We start from the raw sequence: 26,688 nt of genomic DNA, 5'->3' as shown, positions 1-26,688 counted from the left end.
GCTTCTTTCTCCTATAGATGAGAAAGAGGAAAGCATAAATACTCCTTGAAGGGTGGGTATGAAGAGGATAGGGTTGGACTCTCCTCAGTGGTGCCCAGGAACAGGAAAAGGGGCAACGGGAAACTGAAACACGGGAAGTTAAATCTGAATAGGAGGGGCAATGTCTCTGGAGGTGACAGAGCACGAGAACAGGCTGCTCACAGAGGTTGTGGAGTGTCCTCTGGAGACATCCAAAACCCCTGGATGTGATCCTGTGCAACCTGCCCCATGGGAACCTGCCTTAGCAGTGTAGTTGGATCAGATGATCTCCAGGGTTCCCTTCCAGTCCCAATTGAGCTGTGAAGTCTGTAAAACATGTCAGCACATCACAACAGAGTCTGGGTTAGGACAGCCCCTCACTGCAGTCACACGTATCTGACGGCCAGGAGAGGACTGTGGTGGGATACCAATGACTGGAAAAGGTTCCAAAGGGATACCTTTCCTTCAGTGCAACAGCCTGTGGGTAATGGAGAAGCAACAGCATCACTCTGCAAAGGCCTCAGGTGTTGGAACCCACTTGGTGGGGCCGAGTTAAAGGAGGGTTGGATGAGCATCACATTGAGAGCAGGACACTCCACAGGTCTGAAAACTGCCACAGAATTAAACAAGCAACTAATTCCAATGCCAACAGCTCACAGTTTTAGCACTCCAGTTTTGGAAAAATACTTTTAAACAGACTTCTTCATACTAAATACAAGAATCCTTCCAGATATTAGAAAAGAACTGTTAATAAAGGATAGGTTAGCACTCTATTGTATCAATACAGGGTTTAAAAGTGAGAAACTGAAAAACAAAACCTGATTTACTTTTAATCTAACCTAAATTATTTCTCCTTACTCTCTATACTTGTGGAGCAGGTTATGCCAAACAGCAGGAGCCAGTGTTGATGTGATTGACCTCGTTTAGCCTCCCACTTGTGCTTACATGAACCTACAAAACAGCAGTCTCTCCTCTCACATGGCATCGACATGTCATAGAATCTTAAAATTACTTTTAAAATAATAAGAAAAAAAAAAGAGCCACAAGAAAGTGGCTTTTATTTCTGAGAGAACTGTTCTATCCAAACGTTAAATTGAATTAACCCTAGCAAAAACAGCTAATGATATATAAAAAACTGATGAGAAAACACCACTAAGGGCAAAGAAAAACATTTTAAGCTTTAACGCATATTTGTGATCTGCCACTTCAGAATACTTTCTTTCAAAGTACCATTTTTGGAGACAAATCACAAACCAAAGCTTTAGAGCTCACATATCAGTTAAATATTCATGTGTAACTGAGATTTTCACATTACTTTTAAAACACTGACTAGTATAACACCACAAAAATGAAGATTTAAAAGATGGTTACTTGTTACTACATTTATTTTGACAAGAACATCTCTTTTAGTTTATTAGCTGCTGTCTTCCCTTCCTGATTATCTGTGGCATCACTATTTTCCATCTCAGTTTCCTCTTCCCAAATCCTCTTCAGAAACAGAGGGGAAATCCCTTACCAAGGGGGAATTCTGTAACAATAAGAGCAATAAACATGAAACATCTTATAGAAATTCATAATTAAAGTTCCTTCTGTTACTCTTGGTAGAACTACAGCTACAGGATTCCTCAGAAAAAGCAAATGCTTGAAAAACTACGAGATTGAAACTATTCCAGAACTAAACTGACTCTAAATTATTGAAGCTGTACAGTGACTAACTTACTTGTGCTCTTCTTATTTCTTACCCTTAAGTTATGACAGAACGATTTTCAGATCTGATTTTACACATAGTGCCACATTTTCTGTCAGTGTTTTGAATTCAAGTGTTCACTTGGAAACTCCAAGGAAGTTTCATGGATAATCCAAGCCATCAGAAGCTTTCCTCATACAGATTTTTGCATTGTTTCAACACTAAACTGTGCAGTGAAGTGAAGAAACACCCAATATCCTCTAAATACCTCCAGCAACATTACCAGGACACTGAGCACTGCTCAGGTAAACCAATGTCCATCTCATCATGATCACAGGACCCACAGCAACAGGATCCATGGGTGGTTACCACTTTTCCCCTGAAAAACTAAATACAGGAAAGAAACTTGAAAAGCAAATAAGCAGGGGAACCAAAAAGAAAGGAAAGATAAGTGTATAAATGCTGCTCAGTTTTGCTCCAAAGTTTTCTCTCAATTTATGCAGTCCAAGTGACAGTTTATAAACATCTCGAGATTTTGGGCTTGTATTTGTACAGATTCATTTCTTTTCCTTCTCCCTGTGAACACCTCCTCAACTTCTCTAACCCAAACGTTGAATAATCCTTACTTCAATCAGAAGGTATTTTAACTTTGCTTTTATCACTAGTGTTCCCCCACTGGGAATGCTGTTTCTCTCCTGCCCACAGTCAGCTGTGACTATCACCTGCTTTGCCAGTAAGGACAGTACTAACTGGGATTAAAACCTACGATTTATATGGAAGTAAATATTGTCTTTCCAAAACCTCATTTACCCCATCATAGTAATGACTGAGGTTTAAATGTCACTCAAGTAGTAGGTAAAAATGAAAACTGGTCAATGAAAAATGACACGTTCGATATTACATACTAACAGTCAACAGCTTTCCTAACTAGCATTAATCCTACTTCCAGCTACAATTAATTCCCTATATTCTCTAAGTTTCTGAGTGCAAAGGAAACCTCAACATTTAGAGTTTTCCAGGCATGTGTTCATGATAGATCATTACACACAGTCACAGCTGGGGAGGAGGGAAACACGACATAGGAGCAACATCCTGTTCTAAGCCCAAGAAGTGAAGATCTGTCAAAGGGATGAGGGAAAACATTGGGTCACTTCTTAAAAGTAAGAAAAATCATTAAACAATATAAGGCAATAAAAACGTTAATGTTCACCTAATCATCAATTCTATTGCCAAGTAGTTTCTTAATCTAAACTAACTTCAAATGGAACATATGCTGCCCTCTATTTACTTCTGTTTATATACAGTATTTCTGAAAGGGGTGGGGAAAAAACTGCTTCAAAATTTACAATATAATTGTATAATGCTCCCTTCACATCATCCTCTTTTAGTAACTAGGACAAAATCCAGGAGTTTTTACCTTGCGGAATTTATTGTCGATTAAATCTCATCATACCCGCACAACTATAGAAAACAAAACTGCCAGTTAGGAGCATTGCCTACAAGTATTTCAGCTATTTTCTGCTCTTATTTTTTATTTTAACTGTTCCACATCGAGGTATCAGACAGTGCCTGACCACAAACCAGCCAAGCAGTGCAATTATTCCTACTATTGGTAATAATCACGTCTGCAGAGCTGCAGCACAAACCCGTAATTCCACAGGCAGGATATCCCCAAGGCTTGGGAAACAGCACTAGTTTTACAATACAGATTTAACATGAAACTTATTTGCCATTGGAAAAAAAAAAATTTTCAAGGAAAGCTTAAACCTTGCCAGATTTAAATGAAAAACTAAAAATATAGTGGGGACAAAAAACAGAATGTGAGGACAATGATCACAGGGGTTTTTTAAGGACTCCAGGCCAGAGAGGCATCCAAGGGGTGCAGACCTGGAGAGACGAGGGATCCAAGGATCCTGGCTGATCAGCTCCTCCAAGCCCAAGAATGGTCCATCACAATGAGCAGATAATCAAGCAAAGGAGGCAGAAAGTCTGTTTGGATGCACAAGGAGCTCCTAACTTACTGCAAACAAAAGGAATCATAGTAATAGAATCAGAGAATCACAGAATGGTTTGGGCTGGAAGGGACCTTAAAGGCCATCTCGTTCCAACACCTTCCACCAGACCAGGCTGCTCAAAGCATAGCAGAGGTGGAATTAGCACAGGCAATCCAGGAGGAACAGAGAGACATTGCCCAAAAAAGCCAAAACCCAACTGGAGCCATCTGGTGGGTGACACAACGGGCATGGACTCAAATACAGGAAATTTCACTTAAACATAACAAAAAAAAATTGATTTTTTTTTTGAGGGTGGTCAACTGCTGGAACAAGTTGCTAAGGATGTAGTTCTCCATCCTTGGAGATATTAAAAAACACAACTGGACACAGTTCTGAGCAACTTGCTCTAACTGATCCTGCTTTGAAAAGGCTGGTTGGGTCAGATGACCACTGGAGATCCTTTTCAACTTCAACTTTTCCATGATCCACTTAGGCATACTGTAGAAACTGTGGGGATTTTTTTGCCCCAAATAACTCATTAATGATGTGATAATGCGTCTTTTGCCATCTTCATGCCTGAATTTTCTTCTTTTTTTTTTTTTTTTAGGCAAGAAATTGGTATTTCATTGGTATATTGAGAATTTATTAAAAAAGACCACACTGAAAGTTAAGTCATGAAAAATGAGTCCGTTTCTGTTATTTCATCAAATTCTTCCAGGAAACAGCATTTAATCCTGAAATTACGATCCTTGAAAACCAAAAAAAAAGGTCATAGAATTCAATGGAAAATAAAATAAAGTTAAGAAAGTAAACTATCTTTAGCAATATTTATTTGGTTCCTGATATAAACACACACTGTCCAAGTCTGCAATTCCTGCCTGGAGCTCAGGTATCCAGGTTGCTACAAAAGAGGTCACTCAACACACTGGAAGATGTCTAAGCTGCATGTGGTCATACAGAGATTCAAATCCCAGTGCAGAGCTCCTGTAAAGCCCAGCTCCTGCTCCAGCCTCACCACAAGCCATGGTTTGATCAGTGGTGGAACAGACCATTCCAGTACATGATATAAACAAAGCTCTGATCAGTCCTCCCTACAGCCACTCGGAGTTCACAGGGAGATGGCACATTTCACTACAGATTTGCAGATAAATTCACATGAGGACTTAGAAGAGTATTCAAATAGTTCTTCAAAACCAAAATCTCCCTGAAACTTTCACAAGTGTGTTTCAGTCCTATACATGTTGCATTTATACTTAACACCATTTATAAAACCAGATCAAAAACATTTCTAAAGGAAGCCAACTGCCATAAAACAGATTTTACAAGAATTTCATTCTTGCAAAATTACATGTGCAATGTACAAAACTCCTGCAAAAGAACAAATTGGTCTTAACAGACTAATTTTTGTTTTATTTTTAAAAGCAGTATATCGACACATGAGTAGTTTCTGTCCATAGCCTGACATTCTTCTGTGCACTATAAAGTGAATATGAAATTGCTGAAGAAGAGTTTCAATTGTATGATCTTTTTTTCATATTAACTCCTCTAATTTCTACTGAGAAGTCCCAAACACCTCAGAAATCTTTTAAGTATTCAGACAAAAATTTATTTTATTATGAGTTTAAAATATCTTCAGTATTGCTGAAAGTTAAGCTGTTCCTATAGCATCAGCAACATTGGTAGGTATCTCTGCTACTCAGCTTAGTTTTTTTTGAAGCACTGAAGAGTTTTGAGGTGTGATAGGTGTGAAAAGAACCACCAAGCTACCCAATTCTACCTGACTACCACTCCCCAGCTCTGAAATAACATCATAAAATCCTTTTTTCTCCCTTAAGTTATTATGGAAATATTCTGGATAAAAATAGTATAAATATAAGAAACTATTAAATGACAAGGAAAAAAAATCCCCACCTTTAAACCTACAAATATAAAGCTTCAGGATGCTATGCTGAACATAAAGCAACAATTTACACTAAACACAAATACATTCCAAAGCATTTCAACAGTGATTCAAAAAACACTGAAGTAATTCACAGTTCCAGGTAGGTAATTTTGTCCTTATCTTCTTATTCTGTGAGATGTCTGAGTGACTGTGAAAAAAACCACTCCAGTTAAATCACATAAATAAACCCAGCCAATCACAGATTTTCTTCACTTCTAAGTTGTTTTTCCTGAAGTTTCTATACTCAATTTTTAACTTCTTTTACATGTGACTAAAGACTGCATCACGTAGCTGACCTGTAGAAATGCTGCTGCTGCAGCCATGGTATAATGGCTTTTTATGGGACTGGGCACTGCCCAATTCCATAAAGACGTAGAAATAGTGGTTTAGTAGACATAAAGCCCTTCTTATTAAGATGGAAATAGCCAAACACAGTAGGCGTCTTGCAAAACTCTGTCCTAAACTCCAGAATGTGAAAATTTCCCTCCTGGGAATTTTCAAGATTTAGACATAAGGACAAAGAAATACTTTTTGATTATTAAAAAAAAAAAAAAAATCCCACTGTAATTATCCTAATAAAAAGAAAAAAAAAAAAAAAAAAGAAAAAAACCTCAGCAGATTTGAGAACACGAAGGACTTTAAATAACACCACAAATAAGGTGCTGATCCACACCTTTTAAATACTTGTGAATATGAACTTTACCCATTAAAAACTTGAAGAAAATAAAACCAAGATTTCAAAGCGGATTTTCAGAGGGCCTTAGGGTCAATATTGAGTTTTTATGGGGCCACCAAGCTCTGCCTCTGCATGTATGTGTGTGGCACAGAGGCGGGTAATAGAGAGGAATCTGTGGAACTAAATAGATTTCAGATATCTTTAAATACTTATTTATGATCTCCAACTTCTAAGAAGTTGGGACTGTTGATACAGACGGGAGAAAAATGCAGGCTTCAGAAATGGAGTGGGATGGAGCTGTGATCAAAAGCTCTTCAGGATAAATATAAATATTTAATACTGCCTTCCTGAAATTAGCAGCAACTACCACCATAAACCTTCTGAAAGTCTTAAGGCAACAGTTAACCCCAAAAGTTTCACCTATGAATGCAGAAACCAAATGGAAAAATATTATCATCAACTGGCAGGACCATTCTGGGACAAAACACAAAGACACACTTGCTTTAAAGGGAAAAGTTCACTCCTTTTTCTTAGCCTGGTGGTCTCAAAATATTGAAGATTAGAAAGTATTTCATGGTATGTATGCAACTGTCAGATATAAATCTCAGCAGCTTTTTACATGTTCTTTACATAAATGATATTTTTTTTCCCTCCAAATTCTGCATTCAAAATCCACTGCATGGGTCAGTAGGTCTGTCTACTCTAAAATTACCAATCCATCTTGCTATTGGCCCAAAGGTACAATGTGTACATATTTTACTATGGATTTTGTATAGTTAACATTTTGGTAACATTCTACCAGCAAAGAAATACACAATCATGTACCTTCTGACTGTTTCATTCTGAGTTAAATGACTTAGAATCACTGGAAAATAGCAAAAACATTCCAAAAAGGAACATGTCCAGCAAGCTTGCTTCTACTTTCATATACAATCAACTGTGTACAGGCTACTTCAGACCTCCAGGGAAAACAGACTGGTTAGTCCTTGGGAAATAACAGAGTCAAAGCCATTCCCCAGATATATATTCAAGGGAATCAGATCATTCCCCAAGTGAATGAACTTCTGAAAACATTCATCAGGCACAGAGAAGGATGAAGTGTACAAATAAGAAGAGATAAAATGACACAAAGTGTGAAGAAATAACAGAAGGATGAGCATCACATTTTCCTGTTCTGTCTCTTACGTCTAAAATATTATTGGTCTTCATTCGAAAAAGTCATAGAGGCACTTTTCTTCTTTCCTTCCGTTCCTGTATCTAAGTCTTATTCAGTAGATAATTTCCTTGCAATATATAAGAAGTTATTCCATTTATTTACCTGAAACGTTACCAGAGTTTTATTCAAATCAAGTGCTAACAGATATTTTGAATATTAAGTGCTACTACCAAAAGCAGTAATACCATCATTATCATCCCCTTGGTACTATTTATGGGACAGTTCCTTCCCAAGCATAATGAGCAGTCTAAGGCACCAATGGCCAGCTCTGAAACTTTAAATCATAACAAAAAGTAGCAAATGTCTATCTATACACCTCCTTAATTCTCTTCCTATCCCTTCATAATTAGTCATTACAGACTGAAAGATTAGCACAGCAGCAGAGTCCCTACCACACAACGGTCCCGGTGTCTGCTGAACCTCAGAATGTTGCAACAAGCAGCCAAAATCTGCCAGGTAAAGTCACACTAACAATGTTAGCAAACATCAGGATGCACCAAGCAGCATCTCAGAATAAAAACTCAAATAAGGGAAGAACTCATATAAGATTAACTGAAGGACTGGATTTTCAGTGCAGTATTTGTGGATGCAACCACCTTCTGGCAGCATTAATAACCATGTTGTTCTGAAAGGTGGTGAACAGCAACAGCATGGAAAAAAAATTGATCTCAACAAAGTTTTAAACTTATCATCAGTGAAAAATTAAGTTGCAGCTCCAAGGATGCTCCAAATTGATTTCAGTTCACAAATAAACAGTTCTGTTTACAGTCTGATGGCACTTGACCAACACACCTGCCCACAGAAAGGTGTCTGTTTCAGGGAACATGCTGTTCATCCCTGGATCAGATGAAGACGATTATCTCCTTCCCCAAACCTTTCTGAGGATTTCTGATTACTTATTTCATTGTTGTTTCCAAAACTTTAGTGCTCTCCAGACTTGCTCCTATGTTCAGACTCAAGAGTAGCAGTGATTTACACCTTTATATTCTTCAGGTTTATTTTCTAAGAAAACAGATGACAAATGTATTTATTTTACTATAGTCTTTCTGCCAGCCTCTCCTTAACAACTCATGAACCACAAGCTGATTAACATCTTATTAGAGAGGCAGAAGACCCAAATAAAATTGAGTCCTTCTAGCAGCTAGACAGAGAAGAGAGACCCAGTAAGTCCCAATGCTAAGGGAGGAGCAAGCATTACTCTCTATTATTTATTTAAACCTTTTGGTCCACCAGTCCAAACTTTGATAGATAAACATTAGATATCTGAATTTACATTAATTGTCCTATTACTCTCAAGAGAGGTAAATAAGCAACTTTAGATTCACTTTCTCCTAAGTCAGGCTCCGTGAATGATCAAGGGTTTCTCCTCTCTTTGCCATAGATCAGAAAGCAAAATGCAGAGATATGGATGGTCTGTATTCAACCTCTTTTACCTCACTTTTAGACAGTAACAGGATGCAGTTTTGTTCTTCACAGACCCAAATAACTGTTCTGGTCCACAGTCACAAATCCAAGGTGTCAGAGTAAAACAAGGCCAGTGGTGCTAAAACACAGAATCTACTTACAAAGCCAAGAATTATCTGAACTAGAAAACAAATTACAAGATAGTTATTTATTTTGGCCATCATAGAGGAATTTCAAAATAAGGGGGGAAAAAAAGCCAATGCTTCAAAAACTATTGGATGAGATGGTGCCTGGAGATTAAGTTGCTCAGGAAGCACCAGAAGACAGCACAATTCCAGCAGCAGTGAGAAGAAAGCCCTGCTTAGAGAGTCATAGAATCATAGAATCATAAAATCAGCTGGGTTGGAAGGGACCTCTGAGATCATCAAGTCCAACCCTTGGTCCAACCCCGCTGTGGTTGCTAGACCATGGCACTAAGCGCCACATCCAGTCTCTTCTTAAAAACCTCCAGGGACGGAGAATCCACCCCTTCCCTGGGCAGCCCATTCCAATGTCTGACCACCCTCTCTGTAAAGAAATTCTTTCTAATACCTAACCTAAACCTCCCCTGGCACAACTTGAGACCACGCCCTCTTGTCTTGCTGATAGTCCTGTTTTACCCTTTATGTGTTTTATCTCTACAACATCATCTCACAGCCAGAGGCCACCCCAAATGTCTTCTGCAAAAGCTGGGTTTGCTCCTTGCTTTTGCTCCAATGTTCCATTAACATTACAGTCATTACACATCTTTACACAAAAATGTGAGCACCAGTAACTGGATGTGTCAGTCTAAAATTCATTCCCATCCCAACACCATTTCTACCTATAGATACAACTTCTCATGGTGTTAACGAGAAAGTATTTTAAAGAGTTAGAAACAAGGGTCATCACCTCTAGACAAGTTATAATGTCTCATCCAGTTCAAATGCAGCATCAGAATGCATCCCCTCACTTGTACAAAATGCAAATGAAATAATTTAAATTGCTGTACAGTACCTGAAGCCTACCTTGTGGTCACAAAGAAATGCATTTATTTACATGAACCAAAAAAAAATCCCTGAGATTCGTTGATCTTCTCCAGCAGTGAGAAATCTGAAAACTATTTATCTTCCTGAAAGAAAGTTTGGTGTTAAGGCAGGTGGCCAGGCTAACTTATAATATTAGTGAATGCAGCTGTGATTTTAATGGAAATTTAAAGGAGTTGACTACAGGCTGAACAGTGAATTTCAAAGATACTTTAGTCACACTTTTTTTCTGTTGCATTCCATTGCTGGGCCCTGGTTTAAAGTCTGTGATGATCCCTATAGAAGAAACATTACTTAGACTTAACTACATAAAATGGATCCAGAGAATGTAAACAAAGTTCCCTTTATTGTAACCACAATTTGATTCCATTAAGCCCAGCAGCGATACTTATGGGCATACATCTGAATAATTTATTTTGTCTTTGGAATTCCTGCACCACCTTGACCCCAAGGACCTCTCATGCACTTCTACTTCTGACACAACTTAACCTAGTTAAAAAAATAATTTTTTTCAATATCTCTGTTAACATCAGAGTTTCAAGGAATGCTGCAACCGAGACTTCCTCAGTTTTTTGGCTGAGAAATGAGGCAATTTTAGCTGTTCTTGGAGCTCCCTTCTCCACCCCTCTCTTTTTTTACCACCATCTTTTCCTTTCCCATTTAATCCCTCTCTCTCCAGTTTCCTCACCTTCTCCTCAGTCCACACTGCCCCCACAATGTGATGTCATTTCAGCACCATCCAGTACAAGAAAGTCATTTAACATGATGTGGATTACCCAGCAAACAGGAGCCCATTCAAACAAACACCATCTGATATAAATGTCAAAGCAAAGCTACATATTTCAGAGAAAAATACACTGTTCCTGCAAAAGGGGCAACACTTAGAAGACAAAACTGAATAGAAATTAGGATTTAGAGCAGATATTCCATTTATCGAGAGTACTCACTACAATATTAAGTAAAAAACTCTTAATGCAATCACCAGATATAAGAGTGGAAAGTTATTTCACTTGTCAATGCCTCACTCATGCAACAGATATTAAAATAATGTGCCCAGTCCCAGGATCCATTTTTAAAAATAAGAGAAACAAGTTATTGACAAGAAAATATCGCAAAAGAGAAAGAATCCAACTTTCCTGGCTTAGCAAAAACATCAAGAGGTGACTCAATAGCCTAATGAAACTCTATTTCCTGGAGGAAGATGCCTGAAAGAGTGGAGATGGCCAAAGTGACTGGAAATCAACACCAGACACACTCAAATATTACTTAATGCATGTACTTTTTAATTAAGGGATTGATTGATTGATTAAACAGAATACCAATAGACAACACATTCATTGTCTTCTGATGTTATAAATCTGGAAACCGTATTTTGGAAGAAAGGCTTCAGCCAAATATTCTGTAAGATATTTGGTGGAAGTACTTTTTATCAGGGTGAACTGATAGAGCAGGTAAGACCAGAGAAGCTAAAGTGCCTTTTTGGCCACTAAATGCCTAAACTGAAGACATGTTCAGTGGCTGAATTAGAGCACAAGGAAGCCTGAGACATCCTTGGATTAATTAGAAGATATTTAGAATTAATACAATACTAAAAGTTCGAGAAAGTGAAATGTGGTATCACTTGGGGAAATCAAGTTGTACTGAGGAAGTAGGAGGAAATATGTATTGAATTACTCAGAACATGTAAAGGAAGCACCTCATAAATATGGCACCTAAATGAAAAGATGGTGGCAAGTTCTGTTTTCTGTGGAAAAATAAAAGAGATGAGACTGACAATGGAGAGGAGTAGGAGGACACTACCCAAGCAATAGAATATCTTTGACTGTGGTCACTGTACTGGAAACACAAAGTATTTGCAAACAAGAAAGAGACTGCTTAAAAATCATTAAAAAATTAAAAACCAATCTAGTATCTCTATTATTAAATTATACATTTGATGATTTTGACATAAGGAATAGCAATTTTTATTAATTATTTTTCTTTAAAGCATAAGATTGAAGTTGTTTTCATATAAATCTAAGCAAGCAACTGCTTACATAGTTTCAGTGTCAAGCAAAACAACGAGCAAATTAAGAAAATATATTAGCAATAACCATATAAATAAAAAGTTTCGAAATTTTCCATTAAATTTATTAGGAACTGGATCAGACTCAAACTAAAAGGCTTGGAGAGATCTTATAGGACCTTCCAGTACCTAAAGGGGGACTACAAGAAAGATGGGGAGGGACTTTTTACAAGGGCATGGAGTGAAGCTGAAGTTGAAGGAGGTAGGATTTAGATGAGATCTAAGGAAAACATTCTTCCCTATGAAGGAGGTGAGGCCCTGGCACAGGTTGCCCAGAGAAGCTGTGGCTGCCCCATCCCTGGAATTTTTCAAGGCCAGGTTGGACAGGGCTTGGAGCAACCTGGTCTAGTGGAAGGTGTCCCTGCCCATGGCATGGGGTTAGAATGAGGTGGTCTTTAAGGTCCCATCCAACTCAAACCGTTCTGTGATTCTAGGGCTCTACATTTAGCAAAAATTAAATGTAACAAATTAAATTAAGCTACCTAAAAAAGCCAACTGCATTTACTCTTTGAAAAGTAGTTATTCTTATTGATATAACTCTTACCATCTTTAAATCTTTCTCATTTTTCAAATATTAGTGCCCATATTTAGAAACTTAAATGAATTTGGACCCATTTGCAGAAGTCCTGAGCATTTGCCATTTGCCATGAAAACCATGTGAAGCACAGGCCAGAGCTCCATACTTATGGAATTCCTACCACATTTCCGTGGATGTCCAACTATGGATTTATCTACTGAACTTCAGGCCCTCAAAATTGAAAAATGTGGTTTTCGTTTATAATTCTATTATTATACATTAATTTTTATTGCTTTGATACTATAATTGTAGCTATTACCTCAGCATCTCTCCTGCACTACGCTATCCCAGCATAACTACTGGTTTAAATATCAGTGGACCAAACTGTTTTCATTCATTCCAATATTTCTTTCACATGTTAATACTTTTTAAATTAAATCATTCCCCCTAAACTGACATCACAGATTTAACAGTTACTTCCTGATTAGAGAGGAGAGGAAGATGAATAAGTCAGACTTCTCAGATATGTATGAGAAATTTTTCAAAGTATACCTCTTGAACCCCAAAATCCCAACAGTTAAATAATTATAAACCAGACAGTTCTTTACACAGAAGTTTTATCATATAATTATGATGCTGATCATTTAGAACTATCCAAAATGTCTCCAGCATTTTTAAACAGCTAAGCACAGTTATTTTTAAAATCAAACATATGTGCTTTTTTCTGTTTATGTCTTCGGAAAGAACATTCTGTATAATGAAAAACATGACCAACTTTTTCACAGTACATCACTATAAAACCCTATAATTGACTTTTTGGGTTGGTTTACTCTATATCTATTTTTGTCCATGTAGAAAACAGCAATGATGTGGTAAAAAGACCAAAATGTAGGTCCCATTGCAGGATAAGGCTCCATCCTGATTAGTGAAGTATCATGTTTTTCCTGGGAAACATGCCCATTTTGTAAAAGGGAATTCAGTCCGCATGAAAAAAAAAAAAAAAAAAGGAAGAAAAAAAAAAAAATCCATCTTTTTCAGCAGCCCAGACTCCAGTGATTGCTCTCAGCTTTGGCTGAGCAGGACTCACAGAGCCTTTGCATTAAACAGAAGGCAGCTCTGAGATTACAGAGTTGTCCCAATATGAATTTTATGCTTTTAAACAATTTTCTTCAAAGCTTAGAGTTAAGGTTTGTTTGTATTATTATTTTACTTCCACCTGGAATGACCAAATATTTAACATCACCTATTTTCTTAGAAGAAATAAACTTCCTAAAAACAACACAAGTTGTGCAGTGAGAATATATTCACTGTTTCAATTGCTATTGAGAGGACAATGGACATAATGCAAATGAAAATGAACTTGAAATAGTAACTCAGAAAAAAAGTAACACCTGCACTAAAAGAATTTCTCATTTTAAATATTATCCACTCACAAACATTAATTTAGATGATGTATTTTATTTTACATACTATTCTCATTCCTCTTGGAATGGCCTTTAATTTTTATTATCACAGATTACTTACATGCTCCAATGACAGAGTACAAAGAAGCTGTGCAGACACATTTCCAAAGGAGTTCACATGCCAAAGAAAAAAAAAATCTAAAAAAAAAACTTCTTTCAGAGTTAATTAAAATAAATCACAAGGCATTAAACTTTGACTTGAAAGTTTGAAGGAAATACTGTTATCTTGCAAATCGCTCAGCATCAGAATATGCCATAATTGCTCTGAGGTAAATCTTGGAGGAATTGAAGATGACATCTAAATCACAAACTTGGGAAAAAGGGAACATATCATCCACTACCAGGAAGAGAAGAGAGGTTTAAGAGGAAAGGTAAGCATTGCCTTTAGCTCAGAACTCAGTTTAACTGCAGCTGCAGTCACTAATATTGCCACTAATATTACATTCTCCCAAGATTTCAAACAATCGAGGGTGTGAGTGAAAAATCAGAGGTTCCAATGAACACAAAAACTGCTGGAAGTCAGGTGTAGTTTCTCTGTTGGGGTGAGAGTCTCTTCAATGGGCTGGTGTTAAATTTGTGATGCCTCAGGACACGTTCCTGTCCCAGCCAAGCCTCTCTGAGCTGCTTCCAGAAGCAAAGATGCTGATTTACAAAAGTGACTGCAGGATCCGCTTCAGAGAAGAAACAGGATGAATGGTAAAAGCCTTAGGATTGACTGATGGATTGTTTTTATTTCTTTGGGGTTTTTGTAGTTACTGAAGGAAAAAGAAAGATGACACAGATTACCCTAACAAAATTTAAAATTCTTAGCTGTCTTTCTTTAAGGAGTTTTAGTGATACAAACATTATATGGAAAAGTAATAGAAGTATACAGTCATTTTGAACTAAAATATAATAGAAGTGGTTGTACTCTAAGAAAAAAAATATTAAATCAGCACATTTAAAAAGAAAAGAAAAGAAAAAAAACAAGCATATCTGAGATTAAGGTCCAGCTACACAGCCTAGAAGAGAAGCTTCAAAGTCAATAACAACACTATTTTACACCGTTCACACAAAACAACAGAGAAAGCACCTTAAAGACCTGACCCACCAACAAACACAGTGTGACAAGTCCAGCAGCACACATTTATGGCAAAAATTCTGACAGTAACATCCAAGTAGCAGACTGCACCTCCTGGCCCTGCTCTCCATCAGTGTGAGTATGAAAAGCACTGGCTACAGAAAGGAGGGTCGTGCTCACTCGCTCAGGTGCATTCGCTGACAAGCACAAATGTGAAGTTAATGAAATGAATCCCTCTTGCAACAACTATTCAGCCATAAGAGAACAGGAAGAGAAGATTCATGCCTGGTTAACACCAGAAATAAAATGTACTTAAGAGTTACAACAGAAGTTTCTGCCACCACTGAGAGATTTACCACCGAGGAGGGACACGGGCTTTCACCAGACCCATCCTGGTCCAGGGGATGCTGTAATGAGAACCAGCAAGTTCAGACAGACACTGCCCTGGAACTTGAAGGCAGCAAGCAGCCCTCACCAAAAGACCCAAAATATTTTGGAACTAACTGCTCCAGTTTTTAAAACTCTATGCAACTCTATGAGGTTAAAATATTCTGAGTAATAGAAAGGTTCAGAGGCAAAACAAACTAAATGTTTCTCTTCATCCAATGGAAAGAGTGTACTCAGTCCTGCTCTTACACAGGAGACATTGCTGTTGGAATTCACAGCTAAATCTATTGATCTGTGGGTATTCTCACTCACAAGCCTTGAAAGCAAATCTCTCACTTCTCAATATCAACCTGAAACATCTGTGTGACGGGTAAAATACAGAATCATTCATTAACAGGAGATGTAAGTGCTGTAAATCAACAGGAGAAGGAACTATTCCCTGTTGGTTCAGAATCTTTTGATGATACCACCAAAACCATGAGAGGTTACGTCATTGCACATCACCTGTATGTCATGGCCCTGACGGAAAGCAGAAAGGCTTCATGGAGCTTTTCTCTCTCCGTTGAGTTCCAAAGAACAGAAATGCTTATTTCCTTCTAAAATGTAGCCCAACCCTCAGATCACCCATTAACTGAAAGAAAGAATTCCCACACAGTGTACTCATGTTGTATAACTCATTTGCAGACTACGATGTGTAGGACAAGTTAGCAAGACAAAGATAAGCAAAGGGCAGCCTCAGAAAAGACTAAATGGGACAAGAAAATTTCCACGAATCTGGAAAGGACTCAAATATCAAGAAAAACAGGACCATTGAATGATTTGCTGAATGGTTTTATAGCTCAATGTTTACATGGACAATTACCCATTAGTACTCAAACACTCTTAGATCCTTGAGACTAGTATTCACATATTTTGAAACAAATACAAACCTCATGATCTGAAGTTTAAAATTTTATCTCTGTGTTAAGGATTACAATGAGACCTTCTTGGAAAGCTGATTATTCCATCTGTTTACTGCAAAGTTGCTTTCATCTTTCTGTAAAACGTGCTGATGGCCATAATACAACACAATACCTCAGGCTGAAGTTGAACTAAACAATTCCTAAATTCCTGTTATCTATAACTTAGGAAATACACTTGTATTTCACAAACTTCAATCACTAACTGATGGTTGGGTGGGTTTTCTTTCCCCCCATATGGGCGGGCTTTGCACAGCTGTCCTCCTGCACAATTTTTATACTTTCTTCATAATTAACCAATTCTGGCCCTGCTACAGACAAAATAGTGAAATATATGAACAAGAGACTCAGTCTGGGTTTGTGATAACAAGACAAATTCCTCACGATTAAACACTTTGCTTACATTTTCACAAAGCTATTTACTTGTTACTTCTAGGGAAAAAAACCCCAAACACATATTTGGGTGATGCTTATTTGGAAGTACTAATGATGCAACACACATGCCAATATTAAGCTAATTGTCTGGCTCAACCCATACTCCAGGCTTTTTCAGCAATCAGCAAATAAAAATGACTAAAATGTTTTCAGTTTTACATCCTTTCAAAATATTCACACTCCTACAACAATAAAGCAAATAAAAAAATGCAATGGCATTCTGGCAAAATCAAAATGAATTTACTGTTTAAGAGAGGGTTGTGTTTGCTGTTAGTCTTATACCATTACAGTAACATCAGACATTGAAAAATTCCATAAGGTCTATGCATTGAAATAAAAGTAATTTTCCTTTTTAACAAGAAAAAAAAGTAACTATTTCATCTCAAATGTCCTCCTTCATCATCTCCAACAAATACACAGATTAGCAAGCAGGTAACTGCATAGGCAGGCTGTCACACTACAAAACTTTCATCCTACCATCCAGTTCTGGAAAATAATTTATCAAAATATAAAAATGACATTTCTGCTGATCTAAATATTCATTGTCACTAGGGGGGGAAAAAAAGAAAAAAAAATCAATGGACTATCTTAAAAAGTTCAGGCAGGAGGAAGAGGAGGAAGAGAAGTCTACAGCTAAGCCTGTCTTACTACAGATATTCCATTTGAAATCTCAGAACAACAGAAAGGAAAGGCAGCTCCATTACCTTGTTCCCACACTGGCAGAGGTGTGGGAGGCTTTTATACCATCACCTGGCGATGCAGAAATCAGTCAGGTCACAGAACTACTATCTCACAAAGGTCTTTAATGGATGGGAAAGAGGAAGGGGAAGTTAGAAATTTTGACCTACTACCTCTGAAAATAATCACGATTCAGAGAAAACAGGTCTGTGTTTTATGCAACCATTAAAGAACCACTTACAATCCGTGTGGTCCTTCTGCAATCCCAAAACACGGTACAAATGCTTTTAAAGTGAGTTCTGAATATACTTCAGATGTGATCAGATACATTTGCACCTATGAATCCTTCAGAAGGAAGTTCTGATTTATTCGTTTACTGTGTTGAAATGTCTGACAAAGAAAGTACTAAGTGTTTGGATATGATCATCATAAATCTGTGACAATATGAGGATAGATCAGTCCAGGTGGCAATGTGATACCTTCTTGTGTTTCTACTCCATAAAAAGAGGCATAAAGTTCACCCTCAGGCATATATAAAAATGTGGCTGAAATCTAAGATGATAAATGCTGGATTCAAAACTGAAATAAAAGAAAAATCTCAAATTAAGCATTTAATAATAGATGTACACATTATGGTTTCTGTGTATTTTGCCCATCCAACATGTTAAGACATAAATTATCATCTATAATGTTATATCTTTAAATGTTTTTTTATTATTAATCCCACCTTAAGGCTTAATTTTTTTCATACCTAAGGATGAAATGGAATCAAATTTATGCCCAAGGGGGTTCATCAAAGCACACTTTTAGGGAAAAAAAATAGGATATAGTAAATACACACATGAATCTTTCCCAAAAGTCAGTCATTTTAGATGAATTAGTAGAATTTTAGTAGCTTTAATATCATGGGTATTCACATAACTTTCAATGGGGTTATTTCCTTCAGAAAAGGACTGATACAGGTTGCCCAGAGAAGCTGTGGATGCCTCACCCCTGGAAGTGTTCAAAACAAGGTTGGATGGGGCCTGGAGAAACCTGGTCTAGTGGAAGGTGTCCCTGCCCATGGCAGGGGGGTTGGAACTGGATGATCTTTAAGGTCCCTTCCAACCCAGGCCATTCAGTGATTCTGTGACAAGATTAAAGTGCATTATTTAAAAGCAGCATTTTTCAGAGTTTTTGAAACAGTAATTCCTTTCCCATTTGAACCCCCACTTTTATCATACCTACAGCTATTGAGGGCACTCATACTAACCTGATAAACTGAAACCAGAAAACACCTTATTGATTGAAAAACTCACAGTGAAATATTAATGTTTGAATGATGGATATGTTACAAATCAAATTAATACTATTGAGGTTACATGCTTTTAAAAGTAATTCTACAGTAAGGTACAAGGTAAGCCCACTTACCTTTATAGACATAAGCAATTAAAGTTCTTAAGTTCCTGCATCCTGATTTTACAGCACTTACTCATTTATGCACTAACACCAGATCTTTGAAGATCTGGTGACTTTTCCCCCCGGTAAAACACTGTTCAGTGTGTAGCTCTATAATCTCACTGCTGTTATCACCTTATCTGTACACAACCCTTCAGAATAGGAATCTGCACAGAGATCAAGTTCTCTCCATAAAGGCCAGTACTGAATTCTTAGGGAAAGCCCCAACTTGGTTTTCCCTCCAACAGACCTGAAGTTTTCCCTGAGGTTACAACTAGACAACTGTGTTTTATAGCTATAGATAAACTTCACCTGCATGATTTTCTCTTAATCCTTTTTAAGCTACTACATTTTTTGGCTTCTTCAGCACCTTGTGGCAACGAGATGATGAATTCAACACTTTAATTATGCACTATTAAAAAACTACTTCCTTGTGTTCATTTTAAGCCTGCCATCTGATAATTTAATTAGGTGCCCCTAGTTTTTGTTATGAAAAAGGGAAATAATTGTTTCCATTCACTTTCTCCACATCGCTCATATTCCAGATTTCTATCACATTCCCCTTCCAGTTGTGTCTTCCCAGGCTTTTAGCACCCTGCCAGTTTAGTGGCAGTGTCTCCTCCTTTTACAGAATTCATTCAGTTCTACAGTATTGTTTTTTATAACAGGGTGAGCACAACAGCAGAACTATCTTAACACTGTTTTCCTCAGATATTCTTAATTCCTTTAAAATCTAATCAGTTTTTAACAACTACTAAGCCTCGACCACTCAGGTTTGAGAGTTCTCCAGTGTAAATTTCTTTCTCTGTGAAAAGAAACAGCACAGAGTTCATGCAGGTGACATTGGGTTTATCAGCAACAAATTCCACCTATTTTACCACCCAACCAATTCTGTGCAATATCTTGGCTGGGTCTACACAATCAGCATTTCACTCTCCTAAATAATTTTGCCAGGAGCTTTCTCACTTCTCCAGGATCCTTGGTAGATCTTTCAAGTAACTTTGCTCTGGTCTGAAAATTAACTATTTCTACCCTTAATGTCTCATCTATTATTTAGCTGGTATCTTACAAGAAAGGATCTCTTCTTTATATCCCACTACATATTGTAAAGCTACTGAGACACTAAGGCTACTAAAAAGCCACGGAGCAATTTACCAGATTAAAACTACCAGGGTTCCACCAAATTCCCTGACAATGTTGCACTTACTTCTTAGAAATAAGACAGAACCTGAAAAAATGTGGTTTTGCAGTTTCAACAGATGCTCAACACAAATTCTAAGTAATTTTGTGTTGAAACAATGTGCAGTATTGACATTTAATTAATAATCACTGATTTTAGACATTTACTCATTCTTCCGAGAAATCTTATTTTTAATCAATAGCTGTAGTCATTAAATAATCAGTCACAAAATCCCTATTTTGTGCTCGACACAGAACAAGCAATAATAAACTACACTGAATACTGTTTGAATAAATTAAGTAGCAATACTTGAAAATAATAAACATTTCTGCTCTTCACATTTTTTTTTTTAATTCAAAGCACACAAAAAGGAGCCACATATCACTGACACAGGATACAAAAAAGAAAGGGGTGATCAACTCTCACATGACAACTGAATTTTGTGTTTAGTCATGAAAGATCTAAATTGAAGTTGCATAAACAGAAAACTAATGCCACTGGCAAACAGCCCTGGCCTGTAACGTTCTGTTTGGGATTCACTGGTTAAGGCAGAGGAGAGCTGAGCTCTGACAAAGGACGAGATGGGAGATGACATCAACTTCTCTCGGCAAATGAGCTCAGCGTGCCAGCGAGCTGACAAATTAGCCTCCAAAAACCACTAACAGTAGCTTACAAAGTCACAGCTGTTATCCTGTTTTGAACAACAAAATGTTGATCTGGGTTGAAATGTCTAGTTTTACAGAGGATTTGTAAGTGCCCTGGGTTTTTTTGAATTTTTTTTTTTTAAACAAAGCAATAAGTTATACTGAGAAAGGCACGAGGGACAGGCAGTGACTGTGCTGTGGTGACCCCATGGTGATGTTTAATCGACAAGATTAAGTAGAGCACTTGCTTATGTTCTGCACCCTCCTCAAACTTGAAAAAAGTCCCTAGAGCTACAGGCTCAATAGCAACATAAATCCAGTAATACACAGTACTATATTCACTAGCAATTTCTTTAGCTAATTCAAGCAGTTCCCAGAATATTAACTTTGATAGTGGGAAAAAAAAAGCAGAAGAAAACTTGGCATCAGAAAGCTTGTAGGAGATTTCATCAAGGGTGTTAAATCAACTGAAAGATGCTAGTACTCTACTAAACAAACCTTCAGTGCTTCAATGCAAATATTCTTGCAACGGATAAAGTAAAAAAAAAAAAAATTCATAGTATTACTTATCAGTTCAACTATCTAAGGTAGAACTGATACTAAGGTATCAGTACTTTACTTTTATGGCAAAGTATCAGGCAGTTTTCTCCATTTCTCAGTAAGAAAGAACTAAAAACTCTATTAGACACGGCAGAGGCAAACTCAGTTCTAGTGTTGGTACTCCTATGACCCTCATCACTGGTACCTAAACAGCCCTCAAGTGACAAAAATTAAATTTATTGATTTAAAAAAAGAAGCTGAAAAAACACGAGAAAATTCCCATTCCCATTTTACAGACAATAAACTAAAGGACAGAAGAATTTACTCCAGTCCTGAAGGTTCATGGAGGAGCCTGTGGTTCAGCCCCACAGCTCAACTCACCTTTCAAGCACCACAGATTACAGCCCTTTGCCATTCTCTCTGCTTTTTTACAGCTCTTAATTCCATAAAACTGCAACAACTTCAGCACAGTCATTCCTGCTTTATGGTAAATCCAGCCAAGACAAATGCACATCAAGTTCAAGTGACCAAAGGAAACAAAAAAAACCACTGGTCAAAAGCTTGGACTGAAACTTTTAAGATCCAGTATTTAGGCATCTAATAAAGACCTTTATTTAACAATGCTACCTAAGGCCTGTTTCTTTGACACATTTCCATACTTTTTTATCATCTTTAACTAAAGTGGAGATACTGTAACAGTGACCTAAATAAGACTGTGGGCACGTTAAGAGCTGAACACAACTACCTATTTTCAAAGGGAACTAAATCAATAACTACAGGGCCAATGTGTCAGGAGTTAAGGCCACATGAAGCTCCTGATATTCAAGTGAAGGAGACTTGCATCCTCAATCTATCACTTTCAGTATTGTGAAGGAACTTGGTCTCCACAAAGCTACCCACTGGAACCTAGAGAAGGTTGCATAGGCTCTTCATCATAAAAGTGGATACACTGAGGTCCAAACTGTAAATTTTATTTTGGAAAACATATACAATGAAGCTCATCTATGTACAAGAACACAGAAACATCACAGTGGACCAGAACACTCCTTTCAACCGTGCCCCTTCTTAGGAAGTGATCAGTAACTATCCATTCCCTGTTTAAACTGAGGTATTTGATTTGTAGCATTGACAACATCCATCACTGACAACATGAGTTCCTTCACCTTATGAAGATGTAGAGATAAAGCTAAGCCTTTTCACAAAAAGTACACCTTTACTTGTGTACTGCAGAATGACTGAAAAGTCTGTTTAGTTGCCTTTTATTTTTTAAATTTTATTCTCTGAACCTCCAACCAAGCTATATATATATATATATATATCTGATACAGACAGTAACATATTTCTCCCAAGAGTACTGTGAAGAGAAGAAAATTATTAATATTTGTTAAGTATTCTCATAGTGTAACATGTGCCAGCAGAGCACATGAAAGTTAGTAATTCTTCATACTAAAGTTTGAATAGTGTGCAGGAAAGATGGCAGAGAGCCAGAATGAGCAATTGCTAACGAGAAAAATCTCTGAATAACTAACTCTGGAGTTAGCAGCATTCCTTCCATGCAAAGAATGAGTCAGGAGTTCTAGGGATGAAAAAAAATGCAATCAATAAACACTATTGTAATGTACCAGACACAATGGGGTTGGAAGGAGGATCACTGGAAACTTTAAGAGTTGCTGCGCTCTTTTAATCAACTTATTTTTACAGTGTAGAGGTTTAGCTAAGCTTCCTTTTTTTTTTTAACAGGAGAACACAGATATAAAGAAAAAAATAAAACAAAGTAAAAAACCCAAACCCACTATCAGCTGGGAATAGTTCTGTTCACAAGTTCTTCAGATTTCACCTCTAAATAATTAGGCAACCTTGTAGAGAATCTTTACTGTTTTAGCAGCAGATCTGTCACATGTCCAATCCAGGAATAGCTACTGATGAGAGTAGAAAAGAAAAGCACCCAAAGAATAAATGTCCTGCAAAATTCACGAATTCTAAAAAAGTGTCTGAGCATAATAATGTCATGTAATGAATGTCTGACTCTCAGTTTATTTCTGTTATTCAAAAGGAAAAATAAAGCTTGAATTACTGTAGCTTCTATACACAGATAAAACAGATATTTTCTACCCACATCAGAAAATGAGAAGATTGAATTGCATTCAGTTATGAATTGGATTTGTTCTTCAATTAAAAGAGAAGAAAAATAAATCATACTGAAGCTAAATGACAAACCAAAGGCTATTCCATTGTAATTTTGTCCAAAAGACAACTAAATTTGTTATTTCTTCAACTCTTTGATCATTATGTTTAGCTTGTAAAGATGCCACTTACTACTGCAAATACTCCATTTCTGAACAGACTGGTATCATTTTTCCCGAAACCGAAATACAAACATTCAGCTGCAAAGCTGCTGCAAACACACACTGGGCAAAACTAGACTTAAAAAGCAAGAAAACATTGAGATGTTCATTAAAAAGAAAAAAAAATTAAAAGACTTTGAAGAAAGTGCAACAATTAGCCATTTTACCAAACGAGCAGGATAAAGATGGCAACATAAAACAGCACAGTCTGCCTTATGCCCAAATCCCAGCAGTTACTGAAGTTTCTTTTTAAAATAAGATATAGTCCACCTATGCAGCAATAGAGGCACAAACTCTGAGAGATAAAACATTAGCTCATTTTATACCTTGCAGAGATTAGTTATTTCTGAGGGCCACAACCCTACAGCCCATGCCATGGGAATGAACCCTGGCTCACGAAAAGCCACATTTCCGTTACCATTACGGTTTTTGGCAAAGCAGCAAGTGCCCAGAGCACTGTTTGAGCCATGGGAGCACCAACTGGGACATCCCCAGGGGTCTCCCAAAGACACAAAGAGCCTGGATACAAGGAGCTGTTCTGGCATCACAAACATAAAGTATGGAATCCAAAGGAGACAAATGTCATAGAGGGCAGAACTCCTATAACCAACCTCATCTAATGGATTTTAGTACAAAGTAAGTGTCACAGGAAATAATCGGTAATGTAGATCCCCCACCCCTAAAATAAAGATTCTTTAAAATACCAATGTCATAAGGTACAAAAAAAGAATTCCATGCAAATACTAACCAACCACCACACTCTTTGATATGCAAGCACATGAAACAGATCAGTTTGAGTCATGAACTACTCTTCAGAAAGTGATAACCTTGGTTCCACAGTCTTTTCAGGGCTGGAACAACTGAAACACCATACCAGAAGCAGAATGATTTAAGGAAAGAATTTAAAAGATTCGAGTGAACCTTATTTCTTTTTCAGCCTGGACCAATTTATGACTTTGCTGCTGAATTTTCCAACAACACTGGGTCCTGTTCCAACACACTCCTATTCCCTTTGCTAACAAGGAATTTGGCCACACAGTTCCAAAAGCAATTCAGGTGCTTAGTGGCCTGTCCTCACACATGCTGTAATCAGGAGGCAATTCCCAACAGTTTCTGGGCTGTCCATCAGCATCTTTTTGTGACAAAACAGAGGATTTCATCCTACCTAGCACCTCTGACCCCTCACACTAAACACAGCCGAGCAGCAGAGCCACAACCTGTGTCCTGAAATGGAAACACAACAATTCACTTTGATTATAGACTGAGTCTCCAAGTTAAAAGAACCCAGTTCACCCAACTGTCAGTGCTTTAAAGAACCAGTTCTGTTGGGTGCTCACTAGACACTTCCCTCAAGGAGCTAACGAGTGCATGCAGTGATTTATCTTCTTAAAACAAATGACTGTTTATCCATCTAAATAGAACAGAAACAAATAGTTAAAGAGATAAAATAGCTAAGTTTTAACAAGAAAATAACACATATACTGCCTTATCCACACAGAATATTTCATCAAAGCTTGTATTATTTATCTTACAAGCTACAGGTCTCGATTCCGGCAACCAATCCACAAGCACTCTCTAAAAAGAGCTCTGCTTCCTCACTTCCAGGGTTGGAAGGGCAGAGGAGGAAGAGCTGTGAGTGGAAGGAATGATGCCAATTCATTTTTGTACTTTTTCTCCATTACCACCATTCAGTTACCAAGCAGTTTGTTATTCTCAAAGTATGACACACACAAAAAAAAAAATCTTAAAAAGAATTGACACCTGCTTATCTGGACAACAGTGAACGTCCCATCTATAAATGCTGCCTTTCTCCTCCAGGTGTGAAAAATCAACCAATCAACTCTGCACCCAACCCAGCACGCCTTGGAAATTTCATACAAATATCTCCCATACTCTCCATAACATCTCTCAAGTTCCACTTTTCTCTAGGAACACCTGCCCAGGCCATTTTAAGTGCTGTGCAGAGACAGCCCAATTCCCTCCAAAGGAGCTCAACACCACCCCGAACCCAGCCAGGCACTTCACAACAACCTGGGTTTCCCAGGCCCTGGGAGACCAGAGTGCAATTTTCTCCTGTGTGTGCTGACTCCCTGGGCATCTTCTTGTTCTTCACCCTGTTACAGTGCCTTCATTTCTTTTCACCTTCAGTATTCCTTCTCTACAAAATTTTTTTTTTGTTAAAAGCAAAACTCATTAAAACCCAAGATTTTCTTCTTAACTCTCCTTCCAATTTTATTCTTTCCATGCCCTTCTCATCCTCTTTTCAACTCTTTCTCATGAATGATCTTCAGATCTCTTCTCCAACAGAAAACCACAATACATTTTTAATTACAAGGGAAAGCTTAGACTGTTGATGAGCTGTGACAAAGTAGTAAATCCAGGTATTAAACACTTGAAAAAAAAAAGAAAAAGAAAAACACACAAAAAAAGAAAGAAAAAAAGACATTGAGAGATAAATGGGAGATAGGATGGAAGTATCTGATTTTACTTTTTTCCTCCTAGAAAATACTGTTTACAGATCTGAGGATCTCAAACTTATGTAAGTATCACAAACAGCACAGAAGTATTTCCTCTTGCATTCACTGCATAAGGAAATGTTATGGAGTTGGGTTTGGTTTTTTGGGGGGTTTATTTCCAAAAAAATTAAGAAGCAACCGTGATGATCAGCCATCCTGCTCAAGTTCAAGCAGAAACCAAGATTAGCCAATCGCACACAAATAACCAACACTTTTCATGCTGGAATATGTGGAGAAAGTTAATAATAAAATTACAAGTAACTACTCTCCCTACCCCATGAAGTTCTTCAAATCACTCATTTTTTATTACACTTCATTATAATGGGGTTTTCCCCTCCCTCTTTTTCATACTTTTCTTAAATGGTTGGCTGCATATATTTAATTGTATATTCCTCAGGGCAGGGACTATTTCCTTAATTGTCTGTAAAGTCCACTGCGATAAACAACGGTCCTATGCAATG

General features: G+C 37.4%; 1 protein-coding gene and 1 long non-coding RNA gene across 13 annotated transcripts in view; both read right to left on the bottom strand.

The window, feature by feature from the left end:
- The window catches only part of SUPT3H (SPT3 homolog, SAGA and STAGA complex component), a 307,173-nt gene that overhangs the window by 230,761 nt on the left and 49,724 nt on the right, over positions 1-26,688 (bottom strand). The window lies entirely within an intron of this gene.
- On the bottom strand, positions 1,386-26,688 carry LOC135412206 (uncharacterized). Of its 2 annotated transcripts, none has more exons than XR_010429533.1 (3): positions 24,038-26,685; positions 17,592-17,687; positions 1,386-1,546 (listed from the first exon to the last, which is right to left on the bottom strand). It is a non-coding gene; the product is annotated as an uncharacterized LOC135412206 (long non-coding RNA). The 2 variants fall into 2 exon arrangements; XR_010429534.1 differs by lacking the exon at positions 1,386-1,546 and adding an exon at positions 1,556-3,725 and having other exon boundaries at positions 24,038-26,688.

The sequence above is a fragment of the Pseudopipra pipra genome, chromosome 3 (assembly GCF_036250125.1).
Source record: "Pseudopipra pipra isolate bDixPip1 chromosome 3, bDixPip1.hap1, whole genome shotgun sequence".
In the NCBI taxonomy this organism is placed as follows: domain Eukaryota; kingdom Metazoa; phylum Chordata; class Aves; order Passeriformes; family Pipridae; genus Pseudopipra; species Pseudopipra pipra.
This window is presented reverse-complemented; position numbering and strand designations above follow the sequence as displayed.